This window comes from Coenobita brevimanus, chromosome 21 (assembly GCF_032717465.1).
Source record: "Coenobita brevimanus isolate Jiangsu-jjx chromosome 21, ASM3271746v2, whole genome shotgun sequence".
NCBI classification, from domain to species: domain Eukaryota; kingdom Metazoa; phylum Arthropoda; class Malacostraca; order Decapoda; family Coenobitidae; genus Coenobita; species Coenobita brevimanus.
The window spans coordinates 12,645,678-12,668,285 of NC_136974.1; positions in this window are offsets into that span (position 1 = coordinate 12,645,678).

Consider the following 22,608-nt stretch of genomic DNA (forward strand, 5'->3'; position numbering starts at 1 on the left):
ATTACTTGTAGAAAGGCATCCCCTGGTTGAGGAGATTCACTGCTACCGTATTTGATCATAAAACATGGCACCTGTATATGTATAACATAAACTGTAATCGCCAACGAAACGAGCTGAAGCTAAACTGTGCGTAGAGAACCATCGCATCAAGTGCGTGGGATACAAGTTTATTTTAAATCTGCTTTGAAGGGGCCACCTATTGCACAACTAGTTCTCTTTGTACGCCTGTGAAATGAAAATACATTTACTGCTAAGATTCCTTCTAAATAACTAAATTTGTACTTGCTTGAATAAAGTGTCTGAGTGTGTTAGTATCAGTAACAGGATTAACCGAAATTGCTGTTTTTACAATATTGTATTGTATCAGGATATCAATACTCTGTTATAATAATCTCGTCAGTGCACTGACATATTATTCAGTTAATGTATAACTGTAGGCAGTTTCATTTGATTCATGGTTAATGAAGGCTAATTTAATCTCTCCAATCGGAAAAGTCTCTTTTCAGCCAAATAAAATGGTCGATAGATAATAAGAATATCTTATAAAATATGCAGTTAGAATAAAGTGGTTACCTGGGACAAAAATAAACCTACTGTAATAATGATACGTGATTGTGTCCATGGCAGAGGAAGAGGTAAAAAATTGATAAGGAATAACTAATAAGTAACAAACCAAGACATACCAGGATGACTCTCACATGAATTTAATCAGAGTTATCCCAGGCGATTCTGTTTAACTGGAAAAAAAAAATCTAAATAATACTGGATGCTCTTGGGGTCTGGGCCACTGGTCGATATATATATATATATATATATATATAATATATATATATATATATATATATATATATAATGTGTCCGACCCTGGGCATAGGCTTCATAGTCTGTTCCCAAGGCCCAGTAGTCCTCCTACATACCATACACCTCTACGTGTCACTACTTTGGCGCTAACACCCACCGTCCATATTGAATAAATGCTAGGGCTGTCTTATACAGGACTGGTGTATTGGTATTAGCGGAGGTATTTTTATGACATGTCGGCGGATCTCCTGGTAGATCAGTGAAGTCTGCTATTCTGCAGTTCAAATCCTTAAACTGTTCCCTGCCCCAGCAGGGATTTGAACTTAGGTCCTGTAGGACTGCAGGCCACCTGTCTACCGACTGAGCCACCGCTTCCCCGATTGTCATAACCACCACCGGTATTATCATCATTCTTATCAACATATTCGTCGTCGTCATCAGTGTCATCGTCATCCTCATGTGGTTAGATGGAGAAAGTAGGAATGACCAATAGATAAAACGATGAATATTTGAGGGGGTCTGGTGTGTCAATGGAACTGATCTGAGTGGAGGTCCTTTTTACCAAGGCCACCCCTCACAGACTGCAATGCCATGCAATATACAGACGTAAAAGTATATTATTAATACACCATCAGCATCAGCATTATCATCATCTAAAACAGCAACCAACCAGTGAGTCAGCATTGTATTCCGAATTATTATTTACAACAGAATTTTGGGTGCTGTTGTATGTTTTTACCTATTGTTTATTTACAAAAGTGGATTTTACAATTCTGTGACATAAGAGTACTCGAAGACTGCAATATCTGCACCCTGCAGTTGGCAAAGAGCCGAACCTCTGAGTTTGCCGTCTAACCTTGACTTATAAGTGATTCTTCTCAAAATCGAATCAGTTAATCTTTGTTGCAGCCCGCAGCTCTTCCACTAAATTTGACCCGAATCATTGCTAATGTGTGTGCTTTATACTGTTCACACACACACACACACACACACACACACACACACACACACACACACACACACACACACACACACACACACACACACAGCTGAAAGCGATCCGCCGTAAAACTACCGAGCGTAGGTCAAAATAATGTAGGTCAGAATAATGTTTTGTTAACAAAGCTGTGGAAACTCTAATGTATACACATAGATCTCCCGAACAGTGTACAGCCAAAGATTTTTCCTTTCGTCTAACCCCCCCCCCTCCACTAAATCCTTAGATTCTCTTCGCTGAAGTAGTGCATCACACTGTCATTGCCACTGCACCAGACACGTTCCTTTGAACTCTCTGCTGGCATGCCTTCGCCTTTAAGACGGACACGCAACATTCATCTCTCCCTGCACACTCTCACTCCCGTTCTGTCCAACTGTTTAATGCAAGAGTTAACCTGGTTTCTCAGTTTTTCACACTTGCAACTGGCAAACTCTGAAAGTCTCTTTTTTTTATTCTTCTTCATTTTTCCTGCCTGTTAATTCCAGCCTTTCAAATCTCGTTTGTTCACGAATGGATCTTGACTTTAATTACCTTTAATTTCATCATGCAGGAAGGGGCGAAGTTTTCGAGACATTAACCCCTCTTGTTCAATTATGTATTATTATTTATTTATTTATTTATTTTATTATGTATATTTACATAACGTTTACTTATGATATTTATTTATTTAAAGTTGGGAGAGGTTTCTCGAACGAAGTGGGTCGACTATAGCCATTACCAGTTTTTTCAGTCCGAGGTGAGAAAAATCGACTGGCGGATAGATCAAAATCTAATATGACGTTATCATGGCGGAGGGGTTCATAGGTTGGTGCCTTCTGTCTTCACCTTGTCTTCATTTATTTAAGCTGCTTTGATCGTGAACTGGACATTATTTAATTTGTTTATTTCATATTCTGGGGAGTTAGAATCTGCCCTTAATGAAATGTGAAGTCAGATTGCTCGTTTCACTAACTGGACAAAAATGGCCGCCCAGTTCGTGAAATGAGCAATTTCCTAAATGAGACGCAATATTTACATAATTTACAAGGGTGCATTTATTAATAATTAATGAGGATGTTAATGGACTCCTGTACTAATTTTTATGTACCCGACTGTGGATGGAGAGTAGATAGTCCCTTTCCTGACACCCGCAAGTCCTCACAGGCACCGAGCGATGGCGTTACACCCAGCGATGTCACTTCTCGGATACTAATAGCAAATCGTCTGTTACCAATGAAATGCCAGGGCTATTTAGTTATGACGTAGTGTGATGTCAGTAACGGAGGTGTTTGGATGACATGGGGGGGAAACATGTGGGAGATCAGGGAAGCCTCTAATATGGGTGGAAAAAAAAGTTCACATTATTGGACTTTACAGCTTTACCTCCAGTATTTAGAACTTAGACTGGTTTATATAATGACAGAAAATGCAGATAGCTAATGATAAAATGGTTTTTAACCCTTTCGCTGCGAAGGACACGCTTTGGTGTTCTTTCTACTTTATTTTATTCTTCCGCGGCAAATCCAAACAATCAAGTGGACGATGTTGAGTAGCCATTTCCCGCACAAGCAAGCACCTGGTGTTAAATTAAGGCTACCACATGATTATTTTCCTCAACCAACGGAATTCCTGGTAGTCATAAGATAACGCACTTCTCTCCGTTGATTGTCTTTTCCTTTTATTCCTCTTGCTTTCAGGTTATTTTTCTTAACTCGCGACTTTCCAGACACGATGAGTAAGGTATAATCTTAACCCACCCATTTAGTATGAGAGGCTTGTGCTAAGCTGAATAAATCGTTTGGAAGTAGCAAAATTACCTCTAGTAGGACTTCATTGTGTTGAAGCGGTTTAAGTCAATAGCAGGTGCTGTATATTTTTGCTGCTACAGCCTGTTAAGTATTATATCTTTGGATACAATATCATACACTCAGTATTTAAGATCTCGGCCACAGAATAGATATCCCCTCACTCTCTCTCTCTCTCTCTCTCTCTCTCTCTCTCTCTCTCTCTCTCTCTCTCTCTCTCTCTCTCTCTCTCTCTCTCTCTCAGCAATTAGCATCCAAGGGGAAAGAAAACAATCTTTTTTATAACTACGAGAGAGGCAAGATATTTTTATTCCCTAATGCCGGACCGGTATTTAAATAACAGAGCTTTTCATACGGTTTTTCCCTCTGATGTTTACCCCTAATTTTTTGCCTCGGACTCTTATACTCTATTTATTCGACCTGGTCCCTCATGACTTTTTATGGCATTTTTTTTTTTTCATCCTGATTTTTACTTATTGTCTTTCTGATTTTTTTTTTACTTACAATTTTTTTTCTTTTACCAGTTCAATTTATGTACGTCGTTTTTACACCCATAAATACCCTAGTAATAAAGGACTACAGCAGGCTCTATCTAACTCCCTCAGTTCGAAAACTCCCTCCTGAGCGGTAGATAATTGTTTGTAAATGCCACTAGTATAATTCATGAAACGTGATGCTGGAGAGGTGAATAACGTCTAATTTCTACGCACACGTCTCGCGGATCGTGGGTGAGTATTATGATTCAGGGGCGAATGTGTGTGTGTGTGTGTGTGTGTGTGTGTGTGTGTGTGTGTGTTTTAACGAAAAAGTCAGACAGTATTAACCCGATTTTAATCAGACATGGTGGCATGGTGTAAGTACAGCCCACAAGTTTTTTTTTTTTTTTTTTTTTTTTTTTTTTTTTAAGAACACGAAGTCAAAGGTCGAGGTCATAGGACTGCATCAGACGATAACAGCAAATTAAACCGTGGGGAAAAGTGAGGGTAAGGTAAGACTGAAGTTAATCAGTTTTGAGAACAGTTAGTCAGATTGGGTCACAAGGCATCGTCAAAGTTCAATCTGCGTGAGTGTTTGTTATCAGAAGTCAAGCAGTATTCATCTGATTGTAGCCAAATTTGGTGGAAGGGTTGAATTTCGGCCATGGAGTAAATTTATTGTTTCTTTATTACAGTACGTCAAATATTAAGGGCAAAGATCAAAGTGAATTTTAACATTTTATTACCGATTTGCACAAAATTTGGGGAAGAGTTAAGAATCAACAAAGAAAAAAGGGATTCAGTTTTGAAAACAAGTCAGAGGTCAAGGTCATATGGCAAAGTCAAAGTTCGCCTGTGTGTCAGTGCGTGAACAAGATAAACTAAACAGCGTTGTTACGACTGACTCTATCGGATATGTTTATGTGAGGCAACAGAATGTGGTGGGCGTTTTTGGCTTATCAGATAGAGCCAGGATTCGTGGGGCTTGAATGATGAGTGAATGGAAGTGTGGCCTATTGGATTGGGCAAACTTAGGCTGTCTGGACATGCTACTCCTCACCCTGCCATAGGGTGGGAAAGGAGGTCCGGATGATGATATTGATGATGATAATGATGATGATGATGACGATGATGATGTTTTGATTTGAATCAAACTGGGTCTGGGTGGTTGAGTCGATGATCATCCAAGAATGTGACCTATTGTTGGTTAGATATAGGATAAAGGTCAAAGTCACACGACAGTGTCAACTTAAAATAAGTTTATTTTATATGGACTATATACTTTTAGGATGAGAAAAGACATTCAGATTTGAGAATAATCAAAGGCCAAGATCACAGGGAATGATCAAAGGTCAGGGTCACTGGACAGAGTTAGTTGAAACAATTCTAATGTGAACCAGTATTAGTGGAGGGGTTAAGAGTTAGGCAAGAAGGTAGTAATTCGATTGTGTGAGTAATGTGTCGAAGGTCAAGGTCACAGAGCGAATCAAATACTGGGCCCTTAGACCACTGGCGGACGTGGGTGTTGCAGTCTCTGAGTGCTTGTACTTGTTGCTTTTTTTTTTCTTTTTTTTTCATGTCTTCTGATATTTCCAACCTATATTTTCCTTATATTTTTTCACCTTTTCGAAGAGATCTTCTTCAGTTCAATAACATAATTTTGCTTCTTGTATATATTTTTCTTCTTCTTCTTCATCTTCTTAATATTATTATTATTATTATCATCATCATCACCATTATTACCGTATTATTCTTTATTGCGGTAGGTAAGGGCGCTCACCATCCACTCACTCGATGTTGCGCTGCTTTGGATGCCTGCCCATTCCTCTCTTCGTTCCTTCCTCTTCTGTCTTTCTTTTCTTCATTCATTCCTTTTCCTTCTGCCCACGGGTGACTTTACACTCCCTCTTCTGTCTCTCTTTCCTTCATTCTTTCCTCTTCCTTCTGCCTATGGGTGACTGTACACTGAGTGATAAACCAAATGGTTTCCTGTACACCAGGAAACCATTAACTACGCTGGGTGGTAACCATTTAACCAAATTATGGTGTCTGGTGATTTAGTGAGTAATTCAGGCGCTCCAATCGGATTGAGCCGGTGTGGGTTTATATCCAAGGAGTGGTTGGGGTGTATTGCCCACGTAATGCCACTCAGGGATGAGTGAGGCTGGTCACTTTCATCTCAAATGTCAGGACCAACTTGCCTAGCCCCAGGCTCCTACGCTCCTCATGGAGCAACATAGGATTGGATGATGGATGGATTATATTATAAGTGCAGCCTTATTCTTCACCAATATACGCGGCCTTACCACAAATTTAAACTCAGTTCATTTTTTCCTTCAGTCCATATCCCCTTTGGCCCTTTTCCTCACAGAACCACAAATCTCACCCTCTACTGATATATCCCCATTTTGTTTTCCCGGTTACCATCTCCTTACAAACTTCCGTAACAAGGGCGTTACCTGTTCTTATATCAAATCCCAATATGCAGTTGACACTTTTAAACTTCACTTCATCCAGTTTTGATTACTCATGATACAAACTAAATTGTCAAAATATTACCAAATATATTGTTGTAGTTTACCGCTCCCCCAATGCTTCTTCAGAACCCAGGGTATTTGATTCCATATCCACTCAGTTGGGTAACCTTAACCTTGCCCTTAGCACCAAAATTACCATTTTGGGTGATTTTAACTTACATAATGTTGAATGGTAATTGCATTCTGCCAGAACTGACGACGCTGGTCTAGAGTACAAGCTGTTTGCAGAATCGTTTAACCTCACCCAGCTGGTAAAGCAACCAACTAGAATACCTGATAATCCTGACCATAATGCCCATCTCTTGGATTTATTCTTGACAAATAATCCAGATCAATACAGGATAGAGGTACTGTCACCACTTGGATCCTATGACCACAATCTCATCAAAGCCTCATTAGTTAACCCTCCCACACCTCCCCGTTCTGAACCTGTCAGGGTGACTCGATGGCATTTTGATAGGGCAAACTGGGATGGATTTAGAAATTATCTTGCTGACATTCCATGGCAGTCTTTCTTCTCTAGTGATCCCAATTCTACCCAGTCCCACATTTCCGACTTAACACTAACTGGTATGGATTTATTCATACCAAGTCAGCAGTTCACTAAAAGATCGAACTCTTCAAAATGGTTTGATGGCAACTGTGCCAGACCAACAGCCCAAAAGTCATTAGCATATAACTCTTACTTAAAATCAAAAACATCTGAATCACTCTCCCAATTTAAAATTGCTAGAAATCATGCAAAAGCTGTATAAAATCTATCTAAATCAAACTTTCTTCAAAAGCAAGCATCAAAACTACTTAACATCCCTAATGACAATAGAATATTCTGGTCAACACTTAATTCTTTCAATAATAGCTTTAACAAGTCATCTTCCATTCCCCCACTAAAATCTTCAGATGGCAACATTACAAATGACCCGCGTGGGAAAGCAGATATCTTTGCCAGTACATTTGCCAGAAACTCTACCATAGACGATACCAGCCAGAATGTCCCAGTACTAGAACTTGACTCTCACGAAATTGCCCCACTTATAATACAGACAAGATACGTAAAATCCATCTTAAACAATTTACCCACCAACAAAGCTCCAGGCCCAGATGGAATTCCGCCAATTGCTTTGAAAAAGTGTTTCCCTGAACTTGCCTCTGTTCTAGCTAAATTATTCAGACTATGCATATGTACTTCTTTATTCCCAAATTCATGGAAAGAAGCCAAAATTCACCCAATTCCGAAGAAAGGAAGTTCGTCTGATCCCTCTGATTACAGACCAATAGCTGTCACAACTTCTCTTGGTAAGGTATTTGAAACTTTAATTAATAAGCACATTGTTAAACATCTTGAATCCAACAACTTAATTAGTTATAAACAATATGGTTTTCGCCACGGAAGATCCACCATTGACATACTCAATCTCCTAACTCATACCATCCATCAATCAATTGATCTACATGGAGAAACTCATGCAGTACCTCTTGATATTTCTAAAGGTTTCGACAGAGTATGGCACCGTTCGCTGCTGTCCAAATTCCCTTGCTATGGACTAATGTCTTTTGTTCCTTTGATTTCTTCATATCTTAGTGACAGGAAAATAAGAGTAAAAGTAGATGATGTATATGCCAGTTTCCACTCAGTTAACGCCAGTGTGCTGCAGGGATCAGTTCTGGTGCCAACCCTATTCCTGGTTCATATTAATGATCTCTTATCTGTCACCCACAATCCCATTCACTCATATGCAGATGACTCAACACTACATAGTTCATTCACACTCAGACACCCATTTACAAAGTCGAATATCTCTACCTCTCAGCTCAGTACAGCCATCTCCATAAATCAAGATCTATCTACGATCAGTGAATGAGGACAAAACAACCTTCTCTCTTTTAATGCTAGTAAAACTAAATATGTACAGTTTACTAATAGACAGATATTGCCAGATTCGTACATTACCTTCAGTGCTACTAATATTCCCATCTCCAAAAGTATTGAAATTCTTGGCGTCTCACTTAACAATGCCCTCAGCTGGACCTTTCGTGTCAGATCACTTGCTAAAACCGCCACAAAGAAACTTGGATTATTGTACAGAGTCCGTGACTTCTTCATTGACGGGCAGTTAGCTATAATTTATAAGTCATGTGCGCTCTCAGCTTGAATATTGCTCACCCTTATGGAATGGTTGTGGAGAGGTTGCATTAAAACAACTAGACAAAATTCAGAACAAAGCTGTTAGAATCATTAACAACCCTGCCATTACAAATAAACTACCTCCCCTGCAAGTAAGAAGGAATGTTGCCACCCTTGCATTATTTTACATATATTTTTTTGGCAAATGGTCAGACGAAGTTGCGTCCATGATGCCACCTCTCCATGCCTTCCCTCGTGCTACACGGGCATCTGGTAGCGCTCATGACTGGAATGTCACTCAGCCATATTGCAGAACTTCTGCCTATCAGAATTCTTTCATTCCCCGAACTGCATCTCTCTGGAACTCACTTCCCCAGAGTTGTTTCTCTCCAAATTTTAACCTACAGCTGTTCAAGTCAAACTGTTACAGGTATTTTATGAACAGAAGACACCAGTAATCTGGTGTATGGATTATTTTTTGTATTCATTTGTTTTTCCTTCCTCTGTTCTGTTATTTAAATAAAATGAAATAATAATAATAATAATAATAATAATAATAATCTATTCTATCTATTGCCAGACGCCTCAATCTTGTTCGGGGTGGCCACAAACAAATTGCCTCCACGTCGGCCTGTCCCCTGCCATTTCACTGCCCTGCTCCCAACTCACACTCCTCCCTCATATACCTCTCCACCCCATCCTTCCATCTCATCCTCGGCCTCCCCCTCCCTCTCCCCCCCTCCACCTCACTCACATACACTCTCTTCGTCAGTCTCTCACCCTCTATCCTCTCCACATGGCCAAACCACCTCAGTGTATTCCTCCTAACGCTTCCTGTCACGTCCACATCCACACCACAACGCTCCTTTATATCTTCATTTGTCAGCCTGTATCTCCATGTGACTCCACAGGCTCCTCTTAAATAACTCATTTCCACTGCTCTCGCTCTTGACCTGTGCCCTTCCAACAACGTCCAAGCTTTATTTCCATACCTTAGAGTTGGTATCACAATACTGTCATGTAGTAACTTTTTCACTTCCATGCTCACTTCCCTGTTTCTTATTACTGCTTTCAATGAACCAGCAATCTTTCTTCCCTGCTGTACCCTTTCAAGCACTTCACCCTCCAAACCTCCATCCTTACTCATCACACTACCCAATTACTTAAACGTACTCACAGTTTCCACTTCCTCACCATCCAACCTCGCTGTACATTCACTGACTTCACCTCTCTCAAAGACCATCACTTTACTCTTCCCTACATTCACCTTTAGATTCCGTTTCTTACACACTCTCCCAAACTCATCCACAAAGCCTTGCAGCTCCCATTCGTCTTCACTCACCAACACAGTATTACCTGCAAACAACAGTACAGGGAGTTTCCAAACACTACCCTCTCTCACCAGGGCCACTCCAACATCCACTACCCTACCTTGTACCTCTTTTATTACCCTATCCATGTACAGATTGAACAACCATGGAGACATGACACATCCCTGTTTCAACCCAACCTTCAGAGAGAAAAATTCACTCAGTTCACCATCCACACGCACTGCAGCCTTAACACCATCATACATACTCTTCACAGCATTCAACAACTTCCCATCTACTCCATATATTCTTAATACTTTCCACAATCCTTGTCTATCCACCCTGTCATGTGCTTTCTCCAAATCCATGAAAGCCGCATACAACTTCTTTCCCTTCTCTAGAAACTTTTCCACGGAAGATCTAAGAATGAATATCTGATTTACACAACCTCTTCCCTTCCTAAAGCCTCCCTGTTCTTCTCCAACTAATTCCTCTGTTCTTTCTCTAACTCTGTCAGTAAGTATCCTACTATACACTTTTCCTATTATACTAAGAAGACAAATGCCCCTATGAATACCACACACTTCTTTTTTCCCTTTTCCTGTGTACAAGGGAATAATAATACCTGACTTCCAATCCTCCGGGACTCTACCTTCCTCCCAGGCCAATCTGCACATCTTCCACATCCATTCTACTACTGTCTCTCCCCCATGCTTCAACATTTCACCACACACTCCATCAATTCCTGGGGCTTTTCCCAATTGAACTTTCTTCATTGCTTCCTCAACTTCTATCCTACTGATTTCTTCCTGTCTTCTCACTTCCCTCCTTCTCCCAGCCATTCCCCAGCCACTTATACTCGCATCACTTCCATCCTCTATGTTCAACAATTCCTTAAAGTGTTCTCTCCATCTGCTCACTTTTTCTCCCTTCTCCACTAGTAATAATAATAATAATAATAATAATCATCATTATTATTATTATTATTATTATTATTATTATTATGTGGTTGGTGGAGGCGCTCACAAGTCACTCATTATATTGCTGCTCTCATGTGTCCGCCCTTTCTTCTCCTCTTTCCTTCTTTCCTCTTCTGTCTTTCTGTACTTCATTCTTTCCTCTTCCTTCTGCCTATTGATGGCTTTACAGTCCATCTTCTGTATTTCTTTCCTTCATTCTTTCCTCTTCCTTCTGCCTGTGGGTGACTACACTGAGTGGTAAGCCAAATTATTTCCTGTACACCAGGAAACCATTTACTACGCTGGGTGGTGACATTATAACCAAATTATGGCGCTTGTTGGTTTAGTGGGTAATTACGGCTATCCAATTGGATTAAACCTGTGTGGGTTTATATACAAGGGGTGGTTTGGGTGTATTGCTCACTTAATGCCACTCAGGGATGATTGAGGCTGGTCACTCATCTTAAATGTCAGGACCAACTTGCCTAGCCCCGGACTCCTACGCTCCTCATGGGGCAATGTAGAATTGGATGATGGGTGGATGTATTATGATTATTATTACGGTGTTTTTATTACCGTATTATTATCATTATTGTTATTATTATTATTTATATTATTATTATTATTATTATTATTATTATTTATATTATTATTATTATTATTATTATTAGCGTTCCTGTTATCGTTAGTGTTATTAATATCTTTTAGCCTTCCTTATTGCACATTGCGTCAATATACTGGTAACTACTTAGAAGCTTGGTGGTCTGCTAATGTGATACACCAATCGCAGTGACAATTATGTGTTAAGTGTAGGATGCATTCCCAAGATGCGGCTCCACCCAGTTGTCCAACCATGTACGAGCATTACAACCACAGGCGTAGTTATACCCTTAGGCCTTCTTAAATATCGTAGGTTAGCCAAGGGCCCCTACACCATGTCAGGGATAATGTGATGATTACACAGGTATACACTTTTTTTTTTTTTTTTAATATTTCATATCCTTTTTATATGTTTTGGGCTGCTGACTTTAAAAAATGAAAACCATTTTTCTCCACCACGTAACATTTTTTTTTTTTTTTCACATAGTTTTTTCCCTATCAGTTCGTACTGTATAATTATTTACTTGTGGATGTTATATTACAATGATAATATGTTTGCATATAGTATTTTCTAATATTAAAATTCATGCTTAAAACAACACAGTAATTTTATATAATAATAAGCGAGAATACAACTGGAACACAACACAGTGATGAGTCATACCGGTGACAAGTGTGCTTGTAAATTACTCTCAGTGGCGTGCGTCTTTTTTTATCCCTTTATTGAAAATAGTGGTTTACTCGTATTGCACGGATCCTTGGTTTATTGCATTGACGTACGTGGCCTAGTGCAGAAACTTGGCAGAGATTATAATGCAGAAGAACGGAGACTTTATAGAATCATCTAAAAGACGCCTGAAACGGGTACTTTTTGACAGTGGTAATAAATATGCATCAGTACCTGTTGCTCATTCTGTGCGTTTAAAAGAAACGTACCAGAATATGGCAAATATTCTCGAGAAAATCAACTACAGTGAACACGTTGGTTCATTTGTCAGGACCTGAAAGTTCTGTGTATCTTACTGGGTCACCAGTCAGGGCATACAAAATTCCCATGTATTTTTCCGTGAGTGGGACAGCATAGCCAAGGATTTACGCTGGGTTCAGAAGGAATGGCCAAGCAGAAAAAATCTGCAGCTTGGTGCCAAAAACATCATCAGACCTAGCTTGGTAAATCCAGATAAACTGCTGCTACCATCGCTTCAGCTTGAGCTTGGATTGATGAAGCAGTTTGTCAAAGTCCTATTAAAAGATGGAGCCTGGTTTTTTTATTTGTGGCAAAAGTTTCCTGGTTTGTCTGAAGCTAAACTGAAACAAGGGTGTATTTACTGTACCTGATATTAGAAAATTTATTTCTGATTCAGAATTTGATGGTGCGATGATTGACCTGGAACGAGAGGCTTGGGTATCAATCGAAGAAGTAATTTCTAAGTTTTTAGGATCGAAATTACGAAGATTTTGTGAGAAATTTGTGTAAGGAGTTGGGTTGCAACATGAGTCTCAAAGTTCACTTTTTTCCGCATTTGGATTTTTTTTCCCGAAAATCTTGGAGTGGTGAGTGAAGAACAAGGTGAAAGATTCCATCAGAATATCAAGGACATGGAAAGAAGGTACCAGGGACGTTGGAATGTCAGTATGAAGGCGGACTACTGCTTAATGATTCATAGGGATGTACCAGAAAAAGTGTACAAACGACTGGCCACCAAACGAAGTTTTGAAGCAAAAAACTGAGAAGTTACAAAGACTAGAGAAGTTATATGTGAGTCATTGAATATATGTCCCACTGGATCCCAGAGTTGCTGGGCGAGGCATTGTACTGGTAGGGTACCAGGCGTACCGCCCTCCGCCTATCGGCTCATAGTCGCGAAGCTCATAGGTCCCTACCCGGGGGTTCCCTACTTTATTATGATTTGAAAATTCCCAGTTCTGTACAGTACTGGGGACACTTGGCTCCAATGGGATAGTGTTGTTTCCTTCATGTATATATTTAAAAAATTACACTGACTAAATATTTTCATTTTCAGTTAATTTAGAACAATATTGTATCGACTGTTTGAAATTTATAATGTGCTATTTTTTTTTTTTTTCACTTTTGTATTAATATGTGATGTGACGGAAACATTCTAAATTTATTTTTTTTAATGTGTTCACAAGTGAAATAAACAAGAAATATTAGGAATAAAATTAATTTTTAATGACTATTTTCTCAGACTTGTGCTATTATTACGGTATTGCTACTACCATTATTATTATTATTATTATTAGTAGTAGTAGTAGTAGTTTAAATTCAGCTTAAACTTTTAATTACGAGGGCGTCGTTCTCTCTCATGTTTTATTTTTTTCTTACTATTGAATAATAATCATCGTAGTAGAGTACCAGTACCTTAGTAGTGAGCGGCTTAATGAAGGATGTAATTAGCCTTTCCTGTTCGACAATTCAATCTTTACGTAAACTAAACCAGCGGGAGATACCGATACCATTATGAGAAGGGGTGATACCAACGCATTATTTACTTTCTGTATCGAGTGACTTATTTTTATTCATGTACGAGAAATTTTAGATAATTGATCGTAAAGGTCAGGTTAGTGTGTGTGTGTGTGTGTGTGCATAATTATCTTGTTTAATGATTATAGAATATATCCAATTTTGACATCTGTAATTGTGATAAGGAAAGCAACAGAGGAATGAAGAATAAAACTGGCAAAATGTTGATGGAGAAGGAAGAAAAGCTGCCGATGGAGAGAACACTTTAAATAACTGTTGAATATAGAGAAAGAAAGTAGCGCAGTTACAGTATATGTTGTTAGAGGGAATGGCTGGGAGAAGAAAAGAGGCGAGTAGGGAGGAAGAGATCAGTGGAATGGAAATCAAAATGGGGAAAGCTCCAGGAATTGATGGTGTGGTGAAATAGTGAAAAGAAACGGAGGAGAGAGTGATAAAATGGATATGGAAAATGTGCAGATTGCTCTGGGAGGAAGATAGGGTAGGAAGTGAGGGAAGAGAAACGTGTGGCAATCATAGGGCTGTCTTCTCAGTGTACTGAGAGAAGTATATAGTAGGATACTTATCAACAGTTAGGGTAATAACCAGTGAATTAGTATGATAATAACATAGGGTTTTAAAAAGGGAAGAGGCTGCGTAGATCAAATATTCGTTCTAAAATGTTTAGTGGAGAAAATCTAGAGAAGGGAAAGTTATGTGCTGCCTTCATAGATCTGGCTGAAGCATATGACGGAGTGGATAGACAGAAAATGTGGAAGATGCTAAAAATACAAGGAGCAGATGGGACGTTGTTGAATGTTGTGAAAAGTAAGTATGAGGGCGCTAGGGCTGAAGTGGGTATGCATATTGAATTGAGTGAGTTCTTTGATCTGAGAGTTGGACTGAAGCAATGGTGTGTCATGTGTCCGTAATTGTTCAGTTTGTATGTAGACGTGGTAATTAAAGAGATACTAGGTAGGGCAGTGGATGATGGGCTGTATCAAATGGGAGAGGAGAGAGTAGGGTATAGAAACCTCCTGTACTGTTGTTTGCTAATGATACTGTATTGTTAAGTGAAGACGAATGTGGGCTGTAAAGTTTGACGAATGAGTTTGGGAAAGTATGTAGGAAACGAAATCTAAAAGTGAATATATGTAGGAGTAAAGTTGAAGTCTCTGAGAGATATTAGGTTACAGCATGCACAGTGAGGATGGATGGTGAGGTAATGAGGAAGTGAGTGCATTCAAGTACTTACCAGTAGGCAGTGTAAAGAGAAAGGACAGAAGTTTAGAGAAGGATGTGCTTGAAAGGATACAGCAGGGTAAAAAGGTTGCTGGATCATTGCAAACAGTGACAATGAATAAGGAAGTGAGGATGGAAGTAAGTCTTTCTATGACAGAACAGTGATGCCCGCTCTAACATAGGGAAGTGAAGCTTGGGCCCTTTTGGATGGACACAGATCAAGAGTGAGAGCAGTGGAAATACTGAAAGTTATCTGAGAGGAGCATGTTTAGTCACATGGAGAGACGGGTAGACACATGAGAGAGTAAAGGAGCGTTGTGATGTTGATGTAGATGTGGTTGAAAGTGTTAAGGAACTACTTTGAGATGGTTTGGCCATGTGGAGAGGAAGGAAAATGAGAGACTGGCAAGAAGAGCGTATTTCTTCTCCTGCTTCGGAATCCTGAGCATGCTACATGTAACAATAACAGAGATGTGATGATGATGTTGATGATGATGAATAGTGGAGGAAAATAGACTGGAAAGGAAATCGAATCGAGGAGTCGCGGCAGTATGAGGAAATTTGGGTACTGACGTAGACTATAATCAATTATGATAAAAGGAGAATAGATGTGGAACAACAACAACAGCAACAACAACAACAACTACAACAGACAGACTGAGGAGAGTGAAGTAGGAACAGAGAGGGAAAATATGAGGGAATGAAGGAGGGAGAGAGAGAGAGAGAGAGAGAGAGAGAGAGAGAGAGAGAGAGATTAATACAAAAATGCGAGCGAAAAATTAAGAAAACAATTGGTAATGACGATAACAGTGACAGCGCTTTAATTAAAATAAATCAGATGATACACAGTTCAGAGGCAGTATATTAGTTAGGCTTACATAACTCCTTTACTCTTTGTACTCTAACTTGACCTAAAATTACCTTCTTTTATCTTGCATTTCGAGTTGTAATAATAGATTAACATCAGACTATTCTGCAAGTCGCATATGAAAGCTATGGAAAGACTGTAGAGCCCTAGCATTGTATTATTATGTCACTGAGCCCCGTGAAATAAACTGAAAAATGACAATGTGAGTCAAGCTAAAGTTGAAAGACTATAGCGCTTCCTCGTTACATGTCTGTTTCTTCATGTAGCGTGTTATACCGACATTTATTTTAGAAACACATAGTTTTTCCCTATTAATTGGGTAACGGATTAAACATGAACATTGTGCTGCATATTGCACTGTTCATTGCAATAACCGAAAAATAGGATATTGTATGCAACAGTACACTGACATGCCCAGAACACTGAATATTTTGCGAAAAAAGTTCTTCAGCATTGTGTATGCATTCCTGACTTTCCAACACACTGTTTTACGTAACAACAGGAAAACGACTAATTACAGCGGTTGCATCATCACTGTCGTCGTCGTCGTCCAAAATTCCCAGGAATATGCATGAGATGGCTAGGATCCGGAAAACAGTAACACATAGAAAGGAGCCCTCGGCGAAAATGGTAACATGGACCACAGCCAAATACATTCACCATTCAACTCTTCGACATTGTCGTAGAGATTGTGTGCAGTGTCAGCAAGTAAAATCTCGTTACTCACAGGATTCGAGTGGTAATTCTGAATAAAAAGGAATCCAGACTGGTATCCGTATTCTTAACTGAACTATAAAATAAACGGAGATAATCGGTGCTGATATTGGTCCCACTGAGAGGTATTTAAAACTCTTCATTTGCTTCAGTTAGTGCTGTCCTGTAACTGTAAACTTAACACCTTATAACACCTGCAATTCTTCAATACATTGTGCACTGGATTCAGGGTTATACAGTGAAACCCCGTCCCTGCAGAAAACACCGTGACATCAAGATTAGGAAAATTCAGATCAGTAAAAGCGTGAGAAGGAAGGTCTGAAAAGTAAATCAGTAAGGCTGCCTCAGACAGCTAAATCGTGATTAGAAAAAGGTAGCTCTCAGTAGAGGAGATGTGGTGTTCCATAGAGAAGAAATTAGAGGGATATCCCAATATAAAAAAGAAACTTAAAGAAAGCCACTCAGAGAATGGTCCAGGATATCCTGAGTGATCGTCACCGGCAAACGAGCCATTGTTGAGAACATTTATGGTCCTTTTCTCTTAGGGACTCCGAGGGTCCAATAGTCATTGTCAAGTTAAGTACATTTATGTACTCATATAATGATCAGTATATGCATACAGTTTTGTATTATCAGTCAGAGAGAACTGTTTATGAAAGTATGTTGGACAATTCTCGGCATTACTGAAATTCTGAAAAGTTCAACGAAAGATGACGGCCAGGAATTCAGACCCTGATGACTGATAAAATGGGAATCCCAGCTCTTCTTGTCACTAGGTTTTCATCCACCTCGGGAGTACTACCCTGTTCGACTGATGTTATATTCTACAGTAATCCAGGTCCTCTGGATGAAGAGAGAGAGAGAGAGAGAGAGAGAGAGAGAGAGAGATGCATTCTGTAGGAGCGCAGCTTTGCGCCGGTGTCGTAGCTCATCATCTTCCATTTGTGGAATGGGATGGGAAGTGTGGGGAGTTTGTATATCCGACCATCTCGCCGTGCGAATATACTGGTGACACTGATCGAACGCTTCCATCTGCAGCGGTATAGGGTGAGGCAGTGTGAGGGGTGGTAGTGTGAAATGTAACAGTGTGAACTGTGTTAGTGTAAAATATTACAGTGCTTTGTAGTAGTGTTTGATGTGAATGTAAGAGACAGCATTATGTGGTACTTCGATGAGAAATATAACAATGTGTAATGTGGCAGTGTGAGGCCTGGCATTGTGAGGTGAGGCATTTTGTGGTATTGTGATGAGAGGTATGGCAGTGTGGCGCAGCAATGTGAGATGTTGCAGTTTGTGATACGGTAGTGTGTGGTGTGGAGGTATGAGATGCGGTATTTTGAGGTGCGGCAGCGTGTAATATTATAGTAGGCCTGAGAAGTAGAGGAGTATGAAGCTCGGCAATGTGAGGTGTAGTGTGAGGTGTGGCAGTGTGCAGTTTGGTACTGTGAGATGTAACAATTCGAGGTGTTGCAGTTCATTGTGGGGTGTGGTACTATGAGGTGTAACAGTTTGAGGTGTAGCGGTGTGTAGTGTGCCAGTGAGAGATGTGACACTGTAGGAAGGAGCATGGAAGAATGAGGTGTTTTAATGTGAGGTGTGGTTGTGTGAGGTGTGGCGGTATGAAGTGTAGAAGTGTTGGGTGTGTCACTGTCTCCCACTGCAGTGCCTGCAACATTGTGCTGTTTGCAATATTTCCTGCACTCAGCAACGCTATTACGACACATCAAGTTTGTTTACATGACGTGCAACGCTTTACGTCACTTACAGCACTTCCTGTGCCATACATTCAAGGTATTACTGCTTCCTACCACTCTCTTTAAGCGATATATTTTGCTTATTGCACTTGAATTTTCTGCTTTGTCATGAAATATCTTTAATATCGACACAGTGGTGGAGAGGGACGCCATCATGTGATGGCAACGATGTAAACATACGGCTTAACTCTCTGGCTTTACAAATGTTCCTTGATTAATACTCTGTTCCCCGAAAGGAGGATGGCAAAGTGCAGAAGGGTAACTTAAACCTGCAGTCTGTCGGGTTCACGTTTCAGATGAGTCTGGGTCATAGTAAAAACAGAAACATTTATATGTTTTGCATAATTAATTATTATTATAATTTTCATGATATTGTTAACATGCCGTACGCAAGAATAATGTGATACAGGAAAGGTGCTCTGGAGTCAGTGAAGCGCACAAAATATTATTCTTAGTTTGCACTTGGTCTGTTGTAATGTGTGTTGTGCACTAAATCTTCATATTCCCTTCATTCCAACTTACATTTGTCTACATAAAAAACAAGAGAATATTAAAGTGCCATGTGTCGACACGAATAGCAGAGAAAGAGATGCTTGGGAGCCTCCTGAGCCAACGACCATATCACCCCTTGTGACAGCTGCTGCCAGTGATGGGTGATTGATGTCACTGATCGATAGCCCACCCGCCCGGCTCGAAGGAAAATAACAAGTTACGAAATGACTGAAGGGAGTCGAATTAGCAGCAGTAAGTCAGCCACAGGTCAGTCAGTAACAGAAGAATAATTCACAGTAGAATCAGCAGTTACTACGAGCCAGAGAGAAAAGCCAGCGAGCGATGTTTACTTTCATTTAAGTTTGGAAATGAGGAGCCCGGCCCGACCCGACCGTCAGGCTAAGTAGAAGCTGATAACTTTATTCCTGTGTGAAGTAGAGTTGAAATTCTGTCTGCTTGTGACACATTCATTCAATAAATTTTATCATCTTAGAAAGTTACCTACAAAGGCGGAGGAACCTCTTGAAATCTCGAGTTGTGCAAGAGAGTGCTCGGCTCTAATTGGTGAACTCCTCATTTACGAAATCAAATTAAAAAAGATATTCTGTCGTAAAACTGTGTTTTTGACGTCATCTCTGGCAATTAAATCTCGGAGATTCCGCCCATAATTTTATATCAGAGAAAGTGTGATAACATTGCGCTCGCTCGCTGGTCACGAACTCAAAAAGCGCTCTTCGCTGGTTGAATACTTCACAGTAGAATCAGCAACAGTAGAAGCAGCTACAACAGATTCAGTCACAACAGAATCGCCCACCACAGATTCACGTTGAGTAAAATTAGCTGCAGTAAAATTAACTACAGTAGAACCAGTCACGGAAGAATCAGTAACCGCAGAAGTAGAATCGGCCACTGCAATAGAATTAGCCACAAAAGAACTATCCACCACGGTAGCAGCAGCCACAATAGAACATCCACTACAGTATTAGCTACAGCAGAATCAGCATCAGAAGTAAAATCTTCCATAGTAAAATCGGCAAAAAAATCACACGACAAAAGAATCAGCCACAGTAGAATCAGTCATAGTAGAATCATCCACGTGCAATTAACTAAGTCACGATGAAGCAGTCACAGTAGAATTGTTACCATAATAGAATCAGCCAAAGTAGAATTGTTACCATAATGTAATCAGCCAAAGTACAGTTGTTACCACAATGTAATCAACCAAAGTAGAATTGTTACCATAATGTAATCAGTCACAGCAGAATTATTACCATAATCAGCCACAGTAGAATAATGTAATCAGTGACAATAGAAGTTACCATAATCATCCACCGTAGGATTGTTACCATAATGTAATCAGCCATAGTACAATTGTTACCATAATGTAATCAGTCACAGTAGAATTGTTACCATAATGTAATAACAGTAAAATTTTTGCCGTAATGTAATCAGTCACAGTAGGATCAACCATCATAATCTAGTCAGCCATCTTTACCCCTGCACAGTTGCTGACTTTATACACGGGTTTAATCGCCCCTGTGTAGAGTGCAACTTTCATGTGTGGGGAGGCTCCCCACACACAGCTCTTCCCAGCAAGGTGGAGTCAAAGGCTTTTCGTCTCCATAACTCTCCTTCTCTTACTGGCTTCCTTCAACCTCTGTCTACTTCGCCACTTCAGTGGTCACTGCTCCTCTGAACTGCCTGCTTGCATCCCTCTACCACTACGGCGGGCGTGTTGCACCCGTCTAGCAACAAACTCATCCCTTTTCTGCCCAACTCTCTAATGCATGAGTTAAACGTTACTCCCGGTCCTTCATGTATACAACAGGTCAACTCTGGAACTGTCTTCCTCTTTCTGTAGTTCGTACTGCCTATGACGTCCATTCTTTCAAATGCAGTGTGTCTGGCATCTCTAAATGATTCGATCTTGAATTTGGCTCTCCATTATTATTTTTTCTTGGAGGGAACATTCTTACGGGCTTCTGGCATTTGGTTCGTTATTGCTTGCATAAAATTAATCTTAGTAGAACTGTCACCATAATGTAATCAGTCACAGTAGAATTCTCACCATACTGTAATCAGCCATTTTGGAATCAGCTTTCATAATGTAATCAGTCACAATAGGAATTATCATCATACTGTAATTAGTCACAGTAGAATCAGTCATCATTATGCAAATAGTCACAGTAGAGTCAGCCACAATAATGTAATTACAGTAGAATCAGCCTCCATAATATAATCAGTCCGCCGAAACTGAATGAGTTACAGTAATATCGGTAGCAGTAAAACAGCCAGCACAACCGAATCAGTCAAAGAATGATGACATCTTAAAAAGCTTTATCAATCCTACGACGCAGGATGGTATCATTTTCCGCAACGCGCCATGAGTACCTTAGCGCTATGTTCAGACTGTGTGTGTGTGTGTGTGTGTGTGTGTGTGTGTGTGTGTGTGTGTGCACTTTAATTCTTCCTAGGCTATTTGAAGGATCTGAAGGAAATTTTCCAGGTGAGTTTGGTTTCTAGAAAGGACTTCCACTACATACAATTTTCTGACCATGAATTTTAAATGGGGACAGCCAAGGCAGGCAGAGAGAGTTAGCACGACTCCCATTGAACTCTAGTGATGAAAAATATTTGTTTCCCATAGAGATATCTGAAGTCTGCTTGTGGCATGAAACACTGAGTTAGCAGAAATAAAAGATCAGAATTTTTGTTTTTCTTCTGATACCCATAATGACACTGAATAACAAAAAATAATTCTCTACATAGCCATTCTTGGTACTGCGACTAACATATAAAAATAATTATCTATGTAGCCATTCTCGGTATTGCGACCAGTGTCCTCATTGGCTAGCTATGTGACGTCATTTAGCTCCATCCCTTTTCTACTTCGGTCAATCTTTGCAGGTGTAGTCTGACAAGTGTTTACCTAATATTTTCTGTTGGCAGTGGTGTACTGTGGTGTTGCGTCTTGCAACGTTAACTGGAAAAATGGAAAGAAGTTTGAGTCCTTTCACAGCTTGCCACAAAATAGTAAGATTGTAAGAAAATGGCTTAAAGTGTGCAAAAGACAAGATTGTTTCACTTCAGGCAACTAAAACTTTAGCACGTTATTTTTGTTCTATGCATTTTACAGCTGAGTAAATGTCACCTTACCAATGACAACGTGAAACTTTCACTCAAACCGGGTTCATGTCCGATCTTATATGTACAAAGTCAGGGAAACAGCATCAGGCAACCTATTTCATACGAAAATCATATTTTCCTACTGGCGACTCTGTTGCCATTCACGAAATATGTATTTTGATTTACTGAAAATAAACTATACGTAAACTGTACTGTGTAGGTTTGCTGTATCTTTAATTATAAGTTAACAGTTGTGATAAATTGTCAATAAACTTCAACATACCTGCTTAGGTTTTTAGATTTTGTAATAAAAACGATGTGGGTGATGTACAGTAGATAAT